Source organism: Argiope bruennichi, chromosome 5, assembly GCF_947563725.1.
Source record: "Argiope bruennichi chromosome 5, qqArgBrue1.1, whole genome shotgun sequence".
In the NCBI taxonomy this organism is placed as follows: Eukaryota; Metazoa; Arthropoda; class Arachnida; order Araneae; family Araneidae; genus Argiope; species Argiope bruennichi.
Window position 1 is genome coordinate 80,962,801 of NC_079155.1, and position 22,495 is coordinate 80,985,295.

Here is a 22,495-nt window from a genome sequence, read left to right on the forward strand (position 1 = left end):
AGATACGCCTCGAACGTTCCTGATTGGTTGAGAGGCTTCTAGCCCCGCCTCCTGAGACCTATAAAAGGAGCAGCCTGTAGCTACCGGGGTTGAGTCGTGAACCAGACGGTGAATTGAGTCGTGGACTAGTGGTGAATTGAGTATTCGTGGACCAGTGGAGTCGAAGAGTAGTCGGAAGCGACGGTGAAGAACTCGTCTTGCAGGGACTAGCGGAGCAGCGACGGAGTAGAGCTGCTGTGTATACTGTGCTGTATGCTGCACGTCTCGGCTGAAGATAATCGTCTTCTGTTCTGTATATAGTTGTCTTTGTGCTGTCCTGTGTGTCTTCGTGTAAATAAACGTCGTTGTTTTATTTTCTACTGCCGCTTGCTGATTGAGCGTTCTTCACACCATATAACCCCCACTATCCAAACGAACCCCAGAAATTTCGTAACAATATTTTATAGTGTGCATATCACGAAAGGATTGCTTTAACCTCTTTAAAAATTATATTTGAACATATCTCCCTTCTATAAATTTGCTCTTTTTTGTATGATTAACAATATTGCTTTAGTATAAAGTCTCTTAGTTACTTGAAACTCCAAGACACCTGCATGATTTAAATTTAAACTGAATTTAAGAGTGGGATGTGTTGTAACTATCTGGACGCATCCTACATATATAAAAAGTACATTCGACAGTTAAATAACAAATAAAGAAGTTCAGATAATTAAGTATATAGCCAAAGCAGAAAAGAGGCCAACTACATTTGCATTTCATTCTACTTTGCCGATTCGACTGAAAAAAGCATTTTCCAGCTCCAACCAGCTGTCTTGAGAATGTAGAGACACTTTATCTTATTTCCAATAAATCAACCAGAAAGGATCTGACGCAGCACAAAACTCCAGTAGTCAAAGAAATGTCCATCTATCAACTTATCAACATGGAACTGCGCACTCAATCTACTCTTATAGCACATTACTTTTGAGTTACAAAAGAAAAAAAGATATATAGATTAGTACTACATTCAGACACAGGAAGCAAAATTACTATAAAGAGGCAGGACATTTCTTTTCCTAAAGTGAGTGACTTCAGATAAATGTTCTCGATTAATTCCCCAAATGATTGTTCAACCCCACAAGGCTGCAACTGGATTTGACTTGCTGGGAGAGGCAGCCGTGCACGACTTGTAACCCCGCTGTTAAGAAAATATTTCATCAGAGAAAGATGACTTCTGAGAAAACTAAATTGGAGTCATTTTTTAATGTGCAATCAAAGGTCCTCGGAAAGAGAAAATTAAGAAAAACTTTTAGGAAAAGTCGCAATTGTATTCTTAAGATTTTTTAAGCTTATGATATTTTATGAATATGTTAAAGTCATCATGCCAAAACTGTGGGTCAATCTTAAAACAACCATACATTTTGAAACCTATAGCAAGTTCAATATTTCGTTATTTTATTTCAAAAAGAGAATTCAAGATATCATTAAAAAAATAAAAATATTTCACTGAAGGTTCTTTTAAGTAATAAAAGGACGCTTTTTTTTAATTACAATTATTTACCCGTTACCACAGAACTAAGCTGTATAAAAACAGGGCTTGTTGTGACTGGCTGTTATGCTCATTAATTATCCAAATTTTTGCATAAGAAAACACCGGCCAACAAAAGTTCAAAGAATCTTCAAACTATTGGTAAAAGGCTAGAAATCTTTTCCAACATTTCTTTTAATATTTTTAAGTTTCCAGCGTATTGCAATATTGTGTTAAAAGTACTACCTATTATGAGTTTTCAAATTTGAGTCCGGCACATTCTGTTATGTAGTGCTGGACTGAGCCTATTTTCCCACATATACATGTGTTGTCTTAAAATGAAAGGAAGCTAAACACATTCTATTCTCGTTGGTCCCTATGCTTTCATTGAAAGGACTTTACATCAACAACCCAGTTCGGGGGATAGGAAAGCAGTTTTTTTTTTTAATTTTTTATTTTGAGGCATAGTCAGAGGATTATAAGTAATGGTAAATAATGAGTTAACAAGTTTTAAAGATAACAGTACACAGATTGTTTTATCTCGTTCAAATTATCCTAACTCAACTTACGAGTTTCAAAAATGAAAAGAGCTTAGCTTTATTTTAAGAGCAACGTTTAAAGATTAGAAGCAATAAAAGGAAATAAGTAAGAAAAAAATAATTCAAATACTATCTTTTGTGTTTAATTGCCAAAAGATCAATGCGTTATATAATGTGGTAAAACCTGGAAAGTACCCGGTACGTCTCGAAGTTATTCGCAAGAACATGTAAAAAGTTCGAGTAGCGAAAACAATTTTTGAATTTCCTAACAACTTCATTTTGAGGGCATACAATGCTTAGAGCATTTAGTTCACATTTAAATTTAAAATGCCAGGGTCTAAAAACTAAACTTAAATTATTATTTTTAAAAAACATCACCGATACTGTCGAGGGAAAGAGAGGAAATCCATAGTTCAGAATTTACATATAAGGCGAGTATATAAATGCGGAAAAAATGATTAACCGTTATTGAAAATATTTCTGATTCTAACAAAGAAATGGCGTGTGCGACCCTGGATTTAAAATTAGAGACTAAATGTTATAAGACATCGGGTCCGTCATAAATTTACTTAAGTAGATTATTTAGTACATACGATACTTGCCCTATCGGATATTTTTTTTTGGGGGGGGGGCGCCGAGTATGCGGGCGCAGCTATAGTCTGTGTTAATTATACATAAATCACGTACTGATGATGCAAAAATAAGATTACAGACCAGATTCCATTGTCCTAACTAAATTCGCAACAACTAATTAACCTTTACATTTGTTATGTTGGTGTACATAACAAATAAATATATTTAAAACCAGAAAGACTGTCAGCCTTTATGACACTCAATTTGACCATCCGACTGAATTATTCAGCAAATCTGCAAATAAAGAAGCAACAAAAGTGCGTGGAATAAACGACAGCAATTGCCTACATAACTAAAATATTCCACAGGTGTGTGGATAACAAGTCAGGAATGCGAAAAATGTTTGCTTTCGAACAGGCCTTGAACGTGGATATTCCTCCAAAACCCGTTAATCTTAAAAAATTCCTGAACCGCAGCCTTCCGGTCTTGAAGGTCTTTTCCGCTGAAACGAGCAAATCTGACGCACGACTTCAGCTTGACAGCGAAACGAAATCACTTTTAGTTTTGCTTGCAGTCGAGTTTTATGACAGGAAATAAGAACAGCAAAGTAGCCTGCGCCAGTTCGAAGAGACACAACAAACACGGTCTTCTTCCTCTATTAATGGCGCAAGAATACTGTTCTTAAATATGGGTTGAGTTCTTAAAAGTCAATAACCGTAAAATACCTCTGAATTTTTAAGTCTTGTTACGCGAGAGATATTTCATTTTATTACTCTGATTGGAGTACCTGCAAAAATTTATTTTACAGGGTGTGCTCAGGAATATCTGGCAATGTTCGATTATCTTTACCGAGAGCACTGAAAGAAAAAGAAATTGCTGACGTAAAATGCTTCACATGATATGGAAAACCGATCACGATGTTAAATATTTGACTTTCCAAGACTTGGATGATCATGATTTTGAATGTAATATGCTTGAATATCCAGTTTCCCATTCCCAAGCCACATGTTTTAAAATCGTTAAAATTTTGCTTGAATCAACATTTTCTGTGGATCCTGTTTGAAAGCAACAATTTGCTGACCTAGGTTAAATGTGTAGTGAAACTTGTTTACGCGGAAAGGAATTTTTACTGATGCAACTGAGTGATATACAAATTTGGAATTGAGCAGATTTCAAATGATAGGTTATTTTCAGAGCCGATGCCGAAAATAAAAGAACAGTGCAGTCGGAAAAAATAATGTAAGGCTTTTTTTTTTTTTTTTTTTTTTTAGAAATAAAGAATAGGCAGAAATACAGAAGAATAAATAACGCATTATGCTAAAACTTACTCCTTTTGTTTCTAATACGACTAGATTGTTTAGTACAATTAGGGATACTATATTTAATGGATAAGAATTTCAAATTAAATCATTCATCAAGTGACTTTAAAAAAGTGAATCTTATAATAACCTTCAATATAAATTTACTGATAAGTAACGGGACAGCTCAGGAAATTTAATTCAAATTCCGAATAAAAAGTTGAAATTTTAGGCTATCATGCCTAATAAGGACATTTGGTCACTTTAATAGAAAATCTAAATACTTCCGTTGTATTTAAATAGAAAAAATAAATACACAGCAAATTGTCACTTTACTAAAACACTTTATGGCACTTTACTAAAACAGAATGAGGAGATTTGAAATGCAAATGTTAGCACAGGCAGGGAATGTAAACTGCCGCTCTGATTTTGAATATTTTTTAATAATATGTATATGTTTTGAATTATATTTTTGAATTCTATTTTCATTATATTTTGAGCGAACTACAGAAATCCTATAGATTATTTTAAAATAAAGAGAACTAAAATTATCTGACGAATCAACTTTGCCGATTATAGTGAAACACTTCAAATATTGCAAAATTCTTATAAAAGAATCATTTCAATTTCATACCAAAGAAATTTATGTATATTAAAATAATGGTCTGACTTTCCATCTATTTACAATATTACTAATTTTCGAAGCACTCAAACAATAGAAAACTATATGATGCAAATCCTAAATGGTATTAATATTTCTCAGAGTAAAGAGATTACTGTCAAATTATCTCTAAAAGTTTGATATTAGTCTTTTCCTATATTCACATGCATTTAACAAATGGATGGAGACAAAGTAATCAGCAACGTTTGCCAAAAATATCAATATTCAGAGATCACATTTTGTATAAAAACAAAATCAATCTTTACACACAAATTAGCCAAGGAGAATTTAAATTGACAATTAGTAGGTGTTAAGAGAAATATTTTTTCTCACACTTTTCAAAATTGTATAAATATAAATCAACTTTCTTCACTGAGATTTCAAGATATTTCGTATAACTCAACACTTTTTTTCCAATCTTGATTTTTCGGGAAACTGGTTTTGGATGATCAAAACAAATCACGTTATAAACGTTAATTAATTAAACATTGCTTTTAAATTGAATAAAATTATCTTTCTGCCACAAGTAAGTTCATCATCATGATAATAATCAGATCAGATGTAGATTTAATTATCCAATATACATAAAATGAGATAACACATACCTCTTTCCTTTTCTAATAATAATTTAAATTATGAAGTGAGTGTTGGCGTCTCATTTTCGTTTTCAGGTTTACATTGAAAAAAAAGAAGTATGAAACGGCCACTAAATAAAAAAATTACTGATGCCATTGCAAATTTATCCGTTGTGACATTCGATATCTTTTCGTGACTCACGTTAATCTCGATTTAGTTTTGTTTAATCATTGGCGCCTCGGCGTATGAACCGCAAGTAGTAATCCACGCACCGCTTATGCATATGGAATGTGGTGGTTTACCACTTTCTGTTTTTAGCAACTATTTTTTTTTTTTTTTTGATTGTTTACTCATCATAAGAGTGAAATTTAATGCGCATATATGTTAACATATTGCTATTTTAATCTTAGAATAAGAGACTATTATTAAAAAAGGGTCATGAAATTTAAAATGTAAGGTTTACTTACACTTTCAACGATTGTAATTCAAGCTGAAAATTAGGTTAAAGGGTTCTCTAGTTCATTCAGACAAAGAAATCATGTATGAGGAAAAAATTTTTGTCTACAGAAAATATTTGTATTTTCTATTAAAGAAAACTAAACTTTTCAAAATACTTTTCTTTCCGCCTTCAAATTCTCCCATTAAGTATTAATAATTCTGCCTATTAAGACTCCTCACATTCTGAAAATTAGTTTAAATAATTCTTAGTTTTTGGAGTTATCTGAAAATCGTGTATCGACCATTAAGTTCAAAATAATTTCTAGGAAAAAAAAAAGAAAAAGAATTCAGAATTTATTCTCATCACTTACGCAATAAATGAAGAGAAAAAGTCTTTAAAAAGGGTTTAAATTAATCAGAAAGAAAAAAAAAACATTCTATAAAAATAATTATGGAAATAATATAAATCAATTTTATCATTATGCTAAGCCATTTCGAAGTGTCCACCAGGCTTTATATTGTGGAACCACGGTTAAAATGATAAAATTAAGAAATTTACAATACATTTTTTTGAAAAAAAAAAAAGATACAACTAGTTTAAAACTAATGCTCTTCTTTCGTCTTCATGCAATATAAATGAATTATGCACTATTGATGGGAAAATTCCGAAAAAGTATAGAAATGCATAGTCAACAAGAAATAGTAATAATTGTCATATATAATTTAAATTATGAGTATGGTACAAAAGACAATTTATAATATTTTTTTTCCAAATAATTTTATTTACAATTTACATTTCTGGTTATTTACAAACATAGTGTATTATTATTTTTTTTGAATTATGGATTTGTATTTATATATTAGTAGACTGTCGATATAAGACGGTATCAACCAATGCTAGAAGTTATATAAGAAGCAGAAAAATTTCTTTCGTTTTTAATAAAAAAAATTTAAAATATACTTTATTTAATTTTTGAAGATTTATTTTTATTGAAAAGACCTTCTAATATTTTAGAGTTTTACTAACATTCATTTATGTAAAGGCGCTTCGGGCTTCAGAAAAAGGAATTAAAAAACCTGAATTTGAATCAAACTGTACAAAAAGCTTTTGTAGTGACATTTTATATTCAGAAAGCAAGTTTCTGTTCCTGCTTATACTACAATCTCGCATCTAAATTGAGATAAATTTTTATTAATTTTTTCCCCCTCATTTCAAAACGAGGAAATCCAAATCATTTAAGAGAAATAGGAAAGAAAAACACGAAATAAAACAAAATGAAGTTTGGGCACAACTCCAACTGCCATTCGAAAAAAGCATTTATAATGAATGCTAAGATAACAAGATTAAAGTTGGGTTCCAACAATTTGAGAAGAAAAAAAAGAAGGAATCATCTTCCGCGTTTCTACAGTTGATTTTGGCTAATTTGAAGGTTTTTAAGTCGATTTTTTTTTCTCTGGTCTTTATAGCTTATTACCATAATGTGTAAATTTTGCAATTCGAATTTATTTATGGTTCAATCGAAATCGAAATTAAAAATCTTGAAAAACTAGCTTATTTCAGAAATATTCTCTTTAGAGAAAGATATCTATACTATGGCTTCAGCAAACGAATATGAATAATTTTTTTTAGCTTCTTAATTTATTTGAGGATATAGCTGTTATATAATATTTTTATTAAAGCAAACCTGGTTCCTGTTTAATGTGTTATTTACTATGCAAAACTGTTAAATTACAAAATTTAATATTTACCGCAATCTAGAAAAAATAATATTGATATAATTAATTTTCCTTACTAAATTTTTTATTATAGTTCCGTCAACTTTAAATTAGTAATGCTCCACTATATTACAACAATAAAATAGGAAATTTCTCTAAAGATTCCGCCTCCTAATACACTAAACAATGACAACAAATTGGGATAAATATGTCCACAGTACCGAACATTTTTATCAACTGAATAGATTAAAAAATATGTAACATAATCTATTCTAAGAAATGTTTAACTATCGGATTAATTTATCTATTATGTTCTAAAAAACCATGAAAAGTTAAAAAATTTCGACATGTACAAAATAAATCGTTTTCACAATCCATCAAGCGTTTCGTTTTAATTCTCTTGGCAAGGCCAAGAACTTTCAGCAAGCGACAGTCGTTGTCAAAATGTTCAGATTCAAATAAATGTTTCTTGTTTAGGAGGCAATGCAGAGTAACTAGTAAACAGTGTCTTTGTGATAACCTAAGAATGTCATCTTTTATGACGAGTTTTACAACGGACTTGGATATATCTTGATATGTAAACAAGATACGGATACGAATTGGAATACGAGAAGTCTTTATCTCATCCCTGGTAAGAGATATTTTGCAGTATTCTTTTCAGATAAAGATGCCGCAGTTTGGAACGTGACACTTTTAAAATCATTTTATCAAGAACAAAAACAAGTTGATAATGAAAGTAGATTTATAAAGAGATAGTTCGAATTTTTATATCCTAGATAGAAACAATATCTCCTCAGCTTTTCCCTAAAAAAAATTACATTTGTAGTATGAAATTTCCCAGAACAGAGTTTATCTCAAATTACAAAAATATTTAATAGCTTGAATAAATGAATTGTAGCAGAATTTCTTCTCTACAATATATAACCAAGTACCAAAAAACTGAGAAAATGAATATTGTTTTATGAGCTAAAAGTTTTTTTTTTAAATGCTCATAAAACAAATTTTATTTAAAAATGGAAATATTCTTTGATTCAATGTAGGAAAAAATTGGAGATTAGTCTCTATACATAGATTAAAAAAAAAAAAAAAATAGAGCAAAATTATAATCTTCATCCTTATTGCAAAAAGTTAATAAAGTGTATCAATGTCATCAGTTACATTAAAAAAAAATAAAGATTCGTAAATTTTTTCAGTCAGTTGAAGGCAAATTTATTTAAGTTCAGACACAGTTTCATTATTCTTTATATAATATACCTTGAAATAAAATGAAATCAAGCTATGGAATATTGAAGGACATAAAATAATGAAAATTAACAGAAATAGAAAAAAAATTACACTACCATTTTATTATTATTAAAAGTATATTAATATTAACAGTTTATGACAATTGAATTTTTCCTTTCAGTTTCTTAGTTTAACTTGAATTTTTTTAGATTTTCTCGATCAGTTTCAGTGGCTTGAAGTAAAATAGTTACTTTAAATTATCCGTATTTTTCACTTCAAGAGTTTTACCTATTACACCAGAAAAAAGTACATGAAGATTATGTATTACAGCAGAAAAAAACTTACAAAAACAATTTATCTGTAAAAATAATAAATGAAAATCATTTTGGATTTTAATACTATCTTAATGATGTATGATTTCATATGTTTTACAAATTAAGCAAGAAATAAACAAAGTTGTGTGGCAGTTTTTTAAGATATAACTAAATAAAACTAACAATTTATGAAGGAAAAAATTAAAATGCATACACATTCTAAAATTGATAAAATATAAAAGTCAAGATAATGAGATTTTATTAAGATTTCATAATTCATATTACAACATAACTTTCACCAATAATTTGACAAAAGTGGGTCTCAAAAACAAGGCGTTTATTTCTATAGAAAAGAGTGCATATAAAAGTGCATAAAAAAACATTACATATTATCATATTAAAAAAGATAAAACTTTAATTAAAGAAAATTAAGATTTTCTTTAAATTTTGAGAAAACACTTTCAAAACTACTTAATAGCAACTGGATATTAAACTTTGTAATCAAGAGTATAAATAAAAGTAGAAATATTATCAAGCAGTAAGATTAATATGGATTTGAATCAGAAATTTATTATTTGATTGGAAATTAGCTTTCAGAATTATGTACGTCATTTATTGGATTCAAAGAAGCATTCAATGCAATTTATATATATAGAGTTAGAAATATTCTTTACATAAAATAGAAATTGTAAATTTCTGAATGCAAAATAGCTTTGTATATATTATACATTAGGTAAAATAATTCAAACAAGATGATTTTCCATTTTTTTTAATCTTATAAAAAAATTAAACAGAAGTTTTACAAGATTTTTTTTTTCTTTTTTTTTAATAAAACTTATAGAAAACTTCAGGTAGGAAAAATCATGCGATGAATGAATATTAAAGAAAGGCTTCCTTTTAAGTATCAAAATTTAATTCCATGTAGGTACACGTTAGCCGTTAAATAAAATTTGGATTGATATAAAATATATCTTTTAAAATTTATAAAGGGAAAAAATCTCTACAAATTATACTTTTTTTTAAAAAAAAAGGGAAATCAGATCTTTTATGCAATAATAAAAATTTTGAACTAAATTTAATATCATATATTTCATAATTATAAAACAATTTCGAGATTATAATAGTCGAATACTGACTCAACTCAATTATTTCTCATATCATTATATTGTTATTAGAAATTTCAGGTATAGTAATATTATCTAATTACTTAAGATTTTGTATATTTCATTATCAATGACTTGCAATATATTTATCAAACCACCTGAAATACTAAGAAATTAAATACTAATGATAGAAATTCCTTGTTTTTATCTAAACCTTGAAACATTTCCAGGAACCAGTATTGAAAAGTGTATAAATAACTGATAATCTAACATTTAAAGCAAAATTATCCTTATCTATATTACTCTATTTTGTTAAAGCACTGTTACTTATAATTTGTAATAATTTAAAGAATCACACAAATCTTTCATGATGTTTGAAAATAGTAGATTGAAACAATCTCTCAAAAGAATAAGCACTTTTACATTTAATTTCTATATATAAAAAAAAAAACTTTGTAGAACTATGAAATGTAAACAATGATTTTTAATTAAATTAGTTTAAAATTTATGTAAACAAGCATATTTCTGTAGTAATTTCAAAAGGCAGATAAGTTTAACTTGGAGAAATCTTCAGCTACATTTGCTTCCCATAATTTCAAGGTACAATTATACAACTGAATTTAAGCATCTTAGTAAAAAATTTTATTATATTTATCTATTTATTATTTTTATATATTTATAATACAAGACAGGCAATTTTCATAGAAAGCTTTTTTATAAGTATATTTACAAGTATACTCCAAACTTTCTATCTATACAAGTTTGATTTTGTTAATTAATACTAAAATTCTATTAGCAAATAAAATATCAAACTCGAATAAGCATTCGATTACAAAAATTCTTTAACAACAAATATATGATAAATAACATTTTGAAATGGAATAAGAAATACACGAGTTCTAAACATTAAAAAGTTGTGCACAACTGCTCTGTAAAAATAACAGTTTCAAAATTAAAAAAATACATTTAATCTTATTAGCATATGAGAAGATTTATAGAATTGAAAATGAATAGTATTTAAAGAAATGAAACTGAAAGCACAATTCAAATTTGCATTAAAAATAAATTTATAGAAATAAAAAAGATGACATATGAAAATATTACCTGGATTAAAACTCCAAAATCAAATGGATCCACTTCGTATTGCACATTACTCGCTCGATATCAAAGTAAATGTTCGAATAATGCAAAAATTTTTAAAAAAATTTATGAGAAATTTGAAAAATCCATGAAAACCACAGAATTAGCACATCTGACAGAACAAATTAATAACAATTTCCAAAATTCGACGTTTAAAATAAATTCTTCCAAGCACAAAATAATTAATACAGATTTCGTCAGGAACAAATTAGTTGAAAATTTCAAAATTTACTGCGATTTTGTAACTTCCAACAAACTTCATTTGCCGATAAGCACACCAGGGCAGACGACAAGATAAAAACAGTTTCAAGTTTACATATTTAGAAACGCCTCCCTGGTCACGTGATTTACGTCAGATTGTTATGATTGCAGTTAAACACGACGACACCAACAGTTACGAAATGACCGTGGAAAAAAATAAATCTCGATTAAAAGCTATGGTATTAAATGCAGCGAAATGTAATTCGGTTTTCCGACGCTCCTTCACCGCTCACTGACACAACTTCATTATAATGTGCTCGCAGCGCAGCGGTGGGATCAGCTCCAATTTTTTGCTAGTTCGATGTTTCCTTGATAGATGGCGCTCTGCTAAATCCTCTTCCCCGGGATTTTTTCCGCGGATATATAACTGAAGCGAAACAAAAGTAGAAAAAATCAAAGAAATCAAAAGTCTTCGGATGTACTAGTTTAATATGTTTTTTGAACTTGTATAAAAGAATTGTTCAAAAATTAAACTAGGTCTCTTTGCAACAATTATTGCTTTTTTTTTATTATCCTTATTCTAATATGTATTTTAAAGACTTTTTTTTTTTTTTTTTTTTTTTTTTACTATGTTGGGTATTTCTTAAAGTATAGACATTGTAGTATGGGAAAAATTTGTGCATAATTTTGGAAGGTGCGTCTCAAAATAACTTCCACGAGTGTATAAACAAATCGTTAATCTAAATAAATTATATCAAATCTTATATAATTTCTCTAGAAGCTATAATGCTTTAAAAAATACGATGCAAAAATCAACAACAACAAAATGAGTATTAATAGGTGCAATAATTTAAGTTTCTTATTACTCTAAAAATTTTCCCCTTTACCAAAAGTGACTGAAATAAAAATAATAAAAAAATTATTCTATATTATATTGGTGTTGCAGTTGCTTTAAATGGCGTTAAATAATATCAACAAATTAAGTAAAATAATTACATTTTTTTACTTTGGTTGATTTAGAATGTCTGAAAGCATGAATCATTGATTGATTATAATTAAAATTTCGGAACTGATTTCTCTTGTAAATTTTTCAAAATTCTGCTGATTTTCACTTTTTTAATCACTTGATTTTACAATTATTCTAAAGAAATCGCTAAAAATTCGCTAAGTAAGCAACAAAAGAGTAATCGTCTGAGAATGCTTTTTTTACAGAAACCATGTGTGAGTGTCCCATTTCGTTTTAGAATTTTCTGTTTCATTCGTACTGTTTTGTATTTATTTTCTTATATTGATTGTACTTTGAAGTATTTTGGAATAATCTGTTTTTCGGCTTCTATTTTCTGACGATATTTATCCAGATATTTTAGATATACAGTAAGGGGATTTAATTCACGTAATGTCTAAGTCACATAACAAATGTTACTTAATTTACGTTATTTAATTTCTAATTATGTACTTGTTGTCTTATTTACAAAATATGGAAAACATAACATATAACATTTTTGAATGCATATCTGTCCCTATGCATATAGGTAAAGACGGTATCTCAAAATTTCAATGGGTTTGGTTTTATTATTGAGATACATCTAAGAGGCTGCAATAGATAGGTCATATTGCCGATTAATATAGCATGTTGTTTTATCAAAACAACTGAAGTCCAGTATCAATTTTGGATCAAATCCTTAAAGAGATTAAATATCTTTAGATCTGCTTATTCGTAGGTGCATGAAAGCAGTAAGGCAAAAACAAAATAAGGCAGATGACTGAATTCTAATATATAAACTTTCTTTTTTTTATATATCCTTCTCTTTAAATTATAGTCTATATATATATAATGTTTGATTAAATCCATAAAAATTAAATAAATAAACTCTCTGTTTGTCCATTTGTATGAGCTAATTCATTAATATGCGATAACTCTAAAACAAAAAAAGCAGGTTGAGAGAAATTTGATTTGATCTTAACATTAAAATTACAAAATCAAATTTTGTTCTGAATCCGTCAAAAATGCATACTCTAGCAAAAAGGCATATCAATCAATAATGCATACTCAGTTTCTTTTGTTATGCTATAAAGTTAAATGCAATTGCGCTATATAGTGTAATTTTTTTTTGATAGGTGAATTGTAGCAAGAATTATTTTGCGAGTTGGGTTCTTCTTCTTTTTCTGGTAATAATAATAATAATAATAAACGCAGTTATAGACTATTCGTGTGAAAAACAAATTCTGAAGATAATTTCAAACTTTTTCTTCGAAAGCAAAAGACAGTTCATATACCTCTTCGGTTCTTATTAAAGTCTCATTACGGCATCAACAGGTAGGCGATTTATTTTAGATCATGACTCACAAATCGAACGTCACTGTAAAATTGACACTTAACTGCACCTGTCGGTGACGCAGGATACAAATCCAATAGCAATAGTTCATAAAGTATATGGATCTTGCCATCGATTTTTTCCCAAAACATTTTCAGAAATGTACTTACTATTTAAAGAAAATGATATCGTCGATAGAGAAGTCCGGATATCAAACTCGTATTCTAATATTTGTGTTGCAAACATCGGCGGTGTTGATTAGTCATTTTTTGTAAAAACATCTGCTCTGGATATTTGAGGTACTCATTTGTTTATTTAAAGCAGGTGATAACAGCTCCTGGATCATTTTCAAATGTTCCTAATGTCATCAAAAATGTCTTCCGTTTCTCAACTCAAATTTTTCTCTATCGATTTTTTTGGGTATAATAAATTGCAGTCAACATGTTTTCATTCACATTCGTAAGACATTTGAGTTGGAAGCGTTGTAAGTTCTGTCTTATATACATCACAGGATATTTATTAGAATACGCTACTGCACTAACCAGTTTTATACCTGAAGGGGAAAAAAACAACATTTTTCTGTATTGACAGTTTTGTGAAATATTTACTATTTATAAATATATTTTTAATCAAGATAAAAATGATTTTCTCACAAAAATTTGTTTCCTTGACTGAGAAGCAACTTGATGTTCAATAGTAAAGTGTGCCCTGTAACGGTGAGTTTTGTTTTCTTCATTTTAGCTTAGGTTTAACAAAGAAATTGAGATTTTGGTATGTTATTATTTTTTCCGCCACCCATGACATATTTAATTTAAAAAAAATGGCAAATAAGCATTGATATTTTGCCACCATGGTACCTATTTTATATCTCCCCTTATTCTTTTTTCACTACGCCACTGCATTGAGGATACATTCATTGCATACAACATTCGCAGTGAATTTCAGAACTAATTTTGATATTAATTCTTGTTAAAATGCATTTGGACGATGTCTCTAGAAAGTGAATTTATTCCATTTTTGGGGTGGTGGTTACTCACCCTTGCGCTTTTTTATGGCCTTATTTATTTTTGAGCAAAAGTAAAAGTGTTCTTACCATATGATTAGAAATTCAGGCATTAATTTTCTGTTCGCGTTGTTTTGTGTTAAGTAAGTTTGAGAAAGTAATATTTGTGTTATGTGTGTGTAATATTTGTGCGAATTAATTTTATTTTTAAGTGGCTACTTGTCCCTGCATTTCTTTCAGCTGTTTTATTTTCTTCTGAAGAAAATAATATTATTCAGAGTGTCTCTAAATTTTGCAAGTTTTTTTTTGAAAAATTCGAATTTTATTTCTGGTGTATTCTTATTTTAAATCATATTAAATGATATGCATTGTTAATTTTCAATTCAAAAACCCTCCTCGCTTTTGTGCATGCATCAGGAAATATTTATTTCATCAAAAAAGAGGTGATAAAAAAGTTGAAAGGAAGAGATGTTTACATTTAGCAATAGATTGAACACAAATTATTTTTGGAATTAGATAGCGTAATAACCCCTCATCTTTCTGCGTACCACCCCTTGGCGAAGAAAAGACGTCGAATTTCTAGTCTTGGGATCTTGAAACGTAGAGCATATTTTATTCTAACACACGGGAGCAAAACGTCAGTGATATCACATCTTTATAAATAACATATTTTGTTGAAATTAACATTTCTATAATTAATATTGATAATTATCTTTTCCCCTAAATGTAAAAAAAATCTATAAAACACTCATAAATGCTCAAACTTGTCTAATGAATGTTTATTGTACATTGAATAACAGACATGAATTTCAAAGCGCTCATTTATTCTAAACCGAATAATACCGGATTGTTCTTAAAACCTTGCTGTTTAAATAATATAGTAGAAAATAGTCAAAAAAAATTAATATGTATCATCTAAAAAGAAAAAAATTATTAATAAATTAATTATTTTCAATGAGACAGTTTTAAATTTTACATATGACTTTATTTCCATCAAAAACTTAAATTTCATTAATTCAACTATTGAGCTCGTTTTATGATATTGGGGATCTTAGTATTTTTAGTTTAAAAATTATACCACTGTATAATTCATTCAAAAGGTTCTTTGGATTTTTTTTATTGGTTATCATTCCAATTTTTCATACAAGTTAAACCAGTGTAAAACTTTCTCGCATATGCCATAAGAAAAATGTTATATCTCTTTTCCCTCCAGCATAAAATTGTGGACTTCGAATAAGGCCGTGAACCTCACAAGCACTCAGATTTTTATTTTCAGAGTTTTGTATCTATAGTTGTGGGCTACGTAGTTTAGTAAAGAAAACCAGCACCAGTACATTAATAACATGAAATTGCCGAACAAGTTACGAAATATCAGTTGCTTGAGGTTAACATTTTTATCGAATTTCGAGTGCAATCATTTTTTGGAACGATTAATCACTGGCATGGGAATAATAAACAAGTGCCATATAATGGAAAACAATGTTTTTTTTCCTACCGATTGAAACCAAGATTTGACATAGGATTACAATTGATGTAAGAAGATGATCTACAAAATTGACAAATTCATTTGATTAAGTTATTTCGTTTTTGAATTATCGCGGTGATATGCTTGCGAAAATACAAATCAACAGAAAATAAATCTTTTGACATATTTAATTTAAAATTTGATAAGAATGTATACTTTAGATATTCCAACTGTGAACCAATTTTCATTTTTCTAAGATGTATTTTTTTGAATTATCATATTTATATGCATTTAAAAATACATATATACAGATGGTCAGCTCTTCATTCCAAATTTCATATAGATGTTATATCTACATGCCAAATTATATCTATTGTAGATATCATATTTTCCTGTTTTCGGGCAGCAGAATAGACAGACTTCCTCTGAATGGAATTCATCAAAAATTTAATAGATGTCTACAATTTGGACGAAGATCAAATGACAAATTTCATCTATCTAGCTCAAAGCGTTTTTTGAGTTATCGTGTTAAAAGTAGCCAGAAATAATCGCAAAATGTGTTTTTCGGATTAAGGGAGATCTGAAACATGGAGATTCGTCCAAATCTATAATCCGAATTTTTTCTCTCGAACACTTTCTCTTTGCATATTTTGTGTACGAAAAAGTAAAAAAAGGAATAAATGATTTCCCCTCCACTAATTCACATATAAACCTGATTAGAGATTGAAGGCATACCTCTATATTTAAACTGTGATTTTTGGAGAAAATATGTATCACTTTTATTTGTTTCTTCTGTATATTGCTTTTGAATTTTCTTGAAATTAAACGGGAAAGGTAGAAATTGTTATAAAAATAAAATAAGTAAATATTAAAAACATCATTTAAATTTATTAATTATTTACTTATTTACTTGGGCTTTAAAAATATTTGAGTTTTACTCCTTGGTATATAGCTTCGCACGAAGTATCCTTTTAATATTTACTTAAAGCATACAAAAGTTTTAATGCTTCTGTTTTTATGTGTGTTGTACTGAGCATGATTTGTAATGCCGATATTTTAGCAACTATGTTGTTTTGCTATTGAGGTTTTGTATTTCATTAAACCTATATTGCTCCTGTTTTTCTAGTTTATATACTTCTTTTACTTAATGCACTGACCAAGAACTTCATGTAGAGCCCCCCCCCCCTCCTTTTATGTTTGCGATATTGTGTCCTCATGTACAGGGTGCGGTAGAAAAACCCGGTCAAACAATTTTTAATATAACTTGATTAAAAATAAATAAATTAACAAAATCTAATAAATAATAATAAGAATATACTTCTAATAATAACTAAATTTAATTTATTTCAAAATGGCCAACTTTTGCAGCGATGCAGAGGTGCAAACGCTTATTGAAATTTTCAGCAAGTCTTCTACCTTTAATATACCCCATTCCCGCCGAAGCCACAGCTTTAGAGAGTTCAAACTTTTGTGTCGTTTAGTGCAAGCCCATGACGTTTGCACTCCAAGTGCCTTTTGGCCCACGAAAATACAACAGCTTCTAGAATGTTCCGTTGGTACACTTTTTGTTTTATTTAACATCTAAACATAAAAACCAGACATGTTTTGCAGTTAGCGCAAATTCCGCCCCAGACCATATACTACTTTGGATTTTTGCTGAAATGCTTGGAGCGTCTACAGACTAGATCCTGTAGTAGTTCTAGGAGCTACGAGCTTTTGGACGTTAAAGAGCTTCTCATTAGAGCCAAGGAATCTCTCTTAGCGCTGACTTGCGGCCAGTCTCAAAAGTTTTCGGCGTCTTTGGAGCCGCACGAGTTTGTTTTCTTCTGTGAAAAGTTGAACTTTTCGGAAATTGTAAGGTTTTAGTCCAAGCTCTGTTTTTGCCATTCGTTGCACTGATGGATCCCTTATTCTTAGTTCACGAGCGATCTTTCTCATGGAAATGCTCGAATTTCATTGAACTCGCTTTTTGATAACCTTATGGGTATTGAAAGTGTTCACCATACGTTTTTGTTCACTTCCTGGACTTTGACTATTATTGCCAAGCTCTTTGAAACGATAGATTGCATCAGACATTATTTGCTGAGGCATATTAAGTAAAGAACGACTTCATACTGTCGTTTTCCTTACTCAAACAACTCTAAAATGTTATATCTTTTGCTTGGCATTATAAAAAAGTAAAAAAAAAAAACAATACGTAAACTAAAAGATACATTATAAAATATGTTATAATTGAAATGGTAGACAAAAAGAAGGGAACAAAAATTAAAAAGAAATGAATTAACTTCTTTCTACGATGTAATAACTTTGTCTGAGTTTTTTTGCCGCACCCTGTAAAAGTGACTTGATTCTCTATGCCGGACTTATTCTTAAATTTGTAGCATATTTTTAGAATCATTCTGCATTATATAAAGTATATATTTTAAAAAGATAATTCTCATTATAATTTTACTTTTACGTATAAGGAGTATACAAAGAGAAATTATTGTAATTATCAGAATATTGGAGCTCTAAATTTTGACGAATTCTACGTTTTATATTTTCCTGAGTCCGAAAAGCACATTTTTGGAATTATGTCACAGTATATATATTTGAATATTCATATATATACTTATATACTTCAATATTCATATATATATACTATCATATATATTTGAATTATCGAATTCATATATATATGAATACGATAATTCAAAAACATCTAGATTTAGAGGAATTTAAATTCGATATATGGTCTTCCGATTAAATTTGCAGATTTCTATTAAATTTCGAACGGAATAACACCAGAAGCTGTCTGTCTGTTCTTTATTTAATTATCTTTCACACTTTATTACCGAGTGAAAGAGAATTCGATAGTTAAAGATAGAGATGGATAAAATTTGATACACAGTGTTAGCATCTAAAGTGTAGATTATGTCAAATTTTAAAATAAATTCATCAACTATTAACCATCTATCAGCCTTTTCATTTGCATGCATATAAACAAAGGAATATATATATATATATATATATATATATATATATATATATATATATATATAAATGAATTCATATAAATAAATAATCGTATAAGAAATATAAATAAACGAAAGATGGAATCTGATTTCTAGAATATTCTGTGTCAAATTTTGGTTTCAGTCGGGCGACAAAAAGGTGCTTAAAATGAAGACTCATTTTTCTTCACTCTGCTACGAAGCACAAAATGCTCATATCCGGTATTCTGGAAATAAAAATTGGAGTATTCTTGACATTCATTTCCTTAACCTTGTTCAAAAAATTTATATGAGGGTGGAAGGCAATAACACCTTATGCAAGAAAGTTTCGGGAAAACTACTTCAGCTATCTTATTCTACAAATCTCCCTATTAAGGTAAGATGTCCAAAGAAAGCAACATTTAACTAAAAGAGACTCCTTTCCGATTGGATGGCCATATGCGTAACACCTTTATCAAGAGTAAAAAAGCGAGGTCAGATGCAGTGAAATGCTTTGAATTTCGGCACATGTATTTAAAAAATGTTCTGCTAGCTCCGATACGCAGGAGCAATCATATATAAGGGTTTCTTCGATATGCTTTGTTTTTAGCTGTAGTGAATGTTTCAGTCTTTGCTTAAGAAGGTTACTTAATCATTCGCTGGAAATATATATAGTTATTATTATAAACAACCGTCATATAAAGGTTTTAGATGTGAACTCTTGTGATTAGGATAGAAAATATTCAGGATTTGCAAAGAACGTGAGTAAGATGTAGTTTCTAATTATATTCTTTTTATAATAATAGATTATTAAATACTGAATATCGTATATATAGTAAAGCAGTTATACGTCTTTCAAGGGTTTAAAGTAAAATGACGTATGAATGAAAAGTAAAATCGAAAAAATAATAAAATAAAATTTTAAACTTAATAAACAAATAATAATTTAAACTAATTTAATAAACGGATATATAATAAATATAATAAACGAATTTAATAAACAAAGTCGATTGTTAGAACTAAATGCTACTAATGCAAATTCGCGTAAAATTAATAATTTTCATTTTTTGAAAAGATAAATTTTAAAATTAAAAGATATGAAAGGGAAAAAAATCGTACATTTATCGCATAAAGTAAATAAAAAAACTATATTCTTACTTTTTTTATGACTTAAGTCCACACAGGTAAGTGTTTAATTGAAAGTAAACCTTTAAGTGATCTATCGATCTGGGGATTGTCTGTTTTTATTAAATACAATATTATGAATTGAATTAAGTTCACTGAATGCCTTTTTACTGAAAAGTAGATTTTCGATTAGGTAGACTAGGCAGCTGCCTGTGACCGCTAGGCTGAAAAAGAACCGCAAGCAAATCCATTAAAAAAATTGTATTTGCTTAGAGTCAGATAAATAAGTTTGTAAAATATAAAAATTCTATAAATGATAAAATATTAAGGTAATATTAATATTTTATAAAGATTAATGAATTATATTCTTTTTCTACTTCATTACGTACACTTAAGCACTAGACTATTTATAAAACTAATCATCTGTTTCAATAACAGTTTATGCAAACTTGGATAGTTGGCAGTTTAGAATCATAATTGATAAATACATAAAAGCAAATACATATTCACAAATCAATAAAGTTAAAAAACATATCAAATGAATCATTAAATAATATGAAAATAAGCTGACCATAATATTCATTATCATAATAATTTCATTTCATAATAATAATGCCATTCATCATAATATTCACATAAAATAAACATAACATTCATTGCCGAAAAATATCTAAATGCGGCACTGGATGTTTTGACAAACAAAGAAAATTCGAAATTTTTTTCTGTGAAGGCCATTGCACCTTTAAAGAAGAAGTGAAATAGCTTCTTCACATTCTTATTCATCACAACTTAAGCTCGTAACAATTTGTTTTATATTAATTTATCAATTGTGAGTAATTTAAGTTATTATATTAATACTACATTTTAAATACTCCTCTGGAGAGACATCTTTGCTCTCAAAAGATTTCAGTCTTTTTCCATACCAAAAAGGATGGATAAACGAAGTTTTGTATTATATAAATGAAGCACTTTATCATTAAGAATGAATCGAGATTGTGATAAAATGACATAAAAATCAGAAATGTATACTCTCTATTTTTTTATTGATTTGCCTAACATTTTTTTAAAGATTTCTAGGGCAGAAATATTTCATGTGTACACTTCTATGGATACTGAAAAATTGTTTATAACGTTCTATAACTAAATGAAGATAAAAATACTAAATATCTTGAGAGGCAATTGAACAGTTCCGGTAAATTGCAGACGAATTTGAACATAAATATGTATATTCTTTGTATAAACATAATTCAACCGTCTTTGTATATAATAATTTAAGCAAATCGTGACATACTAACGAATAATTATAAATGTTTAGGAATGTAAAAGATTCTAACAATTGTCATAAATAGATAGATGTAATTGTAAATGATAAATAAGAGTAAATAGATAAAGTAAGAAGTTTTCAGTTCTTTCCTGATTTTTTTTAAATACTTTTATTCCGTAGTTTCTCCTGACGCTGAAATGCATATTATAAAAGTTTGGTACACTTATGATCACTGTTCTCTTTTTATTTCATGCAGCACTATGGACAAAAACACTATAACCAGCTTTATTTCATGCCCACAGTAGAAAAGAAATTAAGTTAAGGCAGGTAATTACATTGAAATGAGAAGTTGGTTTTTTAAAAATTTAATATTCTTTGTTTCTGAACGCTTTTCTTTATAAAATCGTTTGTATTTTGTTTTTATATTCATTCATTCTTTAGAAGATTACATTCATTTTTATATTTATATAATATAGGTTTTAATGCTACTTAACACTTTTTAAATGCTCTGTTCACAAATTTCTTAGGATTTTGTAAAATCTTTTTCTGAAAAATCTCGTAAATTGAAATCTAATATATCGGTTTTGGTTTAAATTTTGTGTAATAATTTCTTAAAACGTCTAGCGGTTTCTGAGCTGCAGAATAAGAAATCTGTTAATTTAAAAAGATTTACAACCTTTTAAGGCTTTATAATAAGGAAAAAATATCAAACATTTTATATTGCTAATTAATTGAGCCCAGAACTGAAACATTTTAAAAAAAAGTCTACTTTTTACTTCAAAAATTAATATGTTTCTTAAGTTATCTCCGCATTTTTGAACACATCATTTAATAAACATCTCAATTAAAAGGATTTTGTTTTATATCACTCTTAAGCATTAACCCATATTTTCTTCCAATTTTCAACAGAATTTTGGCATTGAACAAGAATATAATTTCCTTTTATGGCTGTTTTTCAATCTAAGGGGGCCATTTTTTTTCAGTCTCCGATGGATCATAAAAAAAGAGAAGATTAAAGAATTACATGAATTTATACCAAAAGTTATGTCTATAAATGGTTA

At 28.6% G+C, this 22,495-nt stretch overlaps 1 protein-coding gene across 1 annotated transcript in view; it reads right to left on the reverse strand.

Annotated features, from left to right (window-relative positions):
- The window catches only part of LOC129969058 (USP6 N-terminal-like protein), a 56,438-nt gene extending 44,836 nt beyond the window's left edge, over nucleotides 1-11,602 (reverse strand). Inside the window, exon 1 of the mRNA XM_056083466.1 lies at nucleotides 11,054-11,602. The gene's annotated coding sequence lies outside the window, so the exon portion shown is untranslated. The remainder of the gene's footprint in view (nucleotides 1-11,053) is intronic.
- Nucleotides 11,603-22,495: the final 10,893 nt, after the last annotated feature.